At 32.7% G+C, this 2,126-nt stretch overlaps 1 non-coding gene across 1 annotated transcript; it reads right to left on the bottom strand.

Annotated features, from left to right (window-relative positions):
* Positions 1–210: 210 nt before the first annotated feature.
* Positions 211–373, bottom strand: LOC115064940. Its single transcript, XR_003844754.1, has one exon. It is a non-coding gene; the product is annotated as a U1 spliceosomal RNA (small nuclear RNA).
* Positions 374–2,126: the final 1,753 nt, after the last annotated feature.

Here is a 2,126-nt window from a genome sequence, read left to right as displayed (position 1 = left end):
TTTAGGTATATCACTGGTTGCATATCGGGGAGTTACTGTTCCTTTAGGAAAAGCCTCATAGAATAGCAATTAATGGCTACTAAAGTGATTAAATACAGTCTAGGATGATTTGGCTGTGGGCTGGTAACATTTTCGCTCTGTACAAGCATGCGTTTTAATCAGCTACTTAACCCTGCAGTATCCTCCCTGCAAACCCCAGCCTTCCCCAGTAGGAAGCATAAGCCCTATCAGTCCCTCACTACTACAAACTTTGAGGCTGAGTTTCCCATCTCTGGGATGCTGGTGGTGCTGGCACAGCCAAAGTGCAAAGAATAAGCTGTGTGTTGTGAAAACTACCTTTGTGCTCAGTGTGTCTCCCCTCCCAGGTAAGGATAACACCACTATGGAGAATCTTGTGTGGCTTTTTTTTTTTTTTTCTGTGAATTTCAATTCACATGCCAGATTTTCTTTATCTTCAACTACCAATTTTAAATAGTTTTTTTTTAATAACAGTTTTTTTTTCTTTTTAAGATTTGGAGAATTTTTTCCTACTGATCTTGTATAGAAAACATGTAACTTTCTAAGACACAGAAGTAATCTTTCTAAGGTACTATCTGATGGTTCTACCTGCTTCATGTTTTCTGTTTTCTGAACCACTAGGCAGTATCTTTTTCCAGCTGGAGTATCCTCTCTGCCTATGTATTGAAATTTAAGGATTGGACAGAAATTATATACAGCTTATTTTTGGATTTATCTCAAATCTCACTATGGATGAGCCCCAAGTTATGCTATGACCCTTTTATAGCATATGGCACTGGGCTTTCTCATGAATGTGTTTTCTCTTATCAGCTCTATCATCATCATCTTGAAAAACCAGTGAGGTTACGTATCATCATTTTATAGCTATGAGGAGCATCTTCTGGTATGAAGCCACAGTTTTATATTTGAGCCACAGACGTTTGCTCAAATATAAACATTTTGCAGTTTTTTATTCTTATGCTTTTAAATGCTTATTAATCCTTATATTTAAATATGTTCTAAATTTTAATGACAAATTGTTACCTGCAATTGAAATTACTTCAACATGAGGCCATTTATGGGAAGAGTTTACTATGTCTGCTATATAATTAAAAGAACTTTCTACGTAAGTAGACTCAAAATAATTCAATTGAGTGTTATTAGAGAAGACGTTATATTTGTGATGATCAACTCCAATGTGCAATTCATTGTCTAAATTTAAATTCTCATTTAATACATGAATTATATAATCACATATGACTGAGAAAAATATCTCTGAAACTGGACATGTATAATTGAACTTTATTGTGACTTTTAGCAAGAATGATCAACTCATGCTGAAATAAAACAGATCCATCCCTCATTTCATGGTTCATAGGATAAAAACAGTTTCCTGTTTTATAAATTCAAAGTAATTCTTGAAGACATTCATTATGCATCCAAGACAGAAATTCATTTGAATACAGGCGAGAAAGATTAGGGAGTTGAAACATGAGAAACCCTATATTACCCAATTTCCCACATTTTTTTTTTCAGTCAGGTTTAAACTAAATTTAATTTGCTCTTATTTCTTTCAGTTTTTTCTATTTTATTCTGTTTATATAAAACTTAATCTTATGAAAAGTCACTGGACTTGGGAAAATATTTCTTCCCATTTTACTTGATGAAGTATATCAGAAATTGTAGAGGATTATAATGTTATCTCAGTGCCTATTTAACACAGTTGTCTCTTCAAGAGTTGTATAATATAATTAGTTAATCACATTACTTCATTTATTTATTAGTTTGGTTTTAATAAAAATATATAAAAACTAGGGAGGTGGAAGAGGAAAGAAATAATGTAATTTCATAGCAAACCTAAAAACAGCTTTTAGTAATTTTACTAAAAAGGAATTACAGGACATATAGTCAACATTTTTGCATGTATAGTAAGGATTGTACTTGTGTCACTCATGTGCAAGAAGCATCTTGAATTTAAAGAAGTCTATAAACATCCTTACATCCCTCAGAGAATACCACAATATCTGGCAATCACCCTTTCATGGAATTAATGAATAAATTTTGAGTTTCATTTTCTATGCCCTTATCTTCCTTGACACTTATTTCCATGTAAGTCAAACAGTTCTCTA

This window comes from Mus pahari, chromosome 10 (assembly GCF_900095145.1).
Source record: "Mus pahari chromosome 10, PAHARI_EIJ_v1.1, whole genome shotgun sequence".
In the NCBI taxonomy this organism is placed as follows: Eukaryota; Metazoa; Chordata; class Mammalia; order Rodentia; family Muridae; genus Mus; species Mus pahari.
The sequence above is the reverse complement of the archived record's forward strand: the minus strand, read 5'-3'. Positions and strand labels throughout refer to the sequence as shown.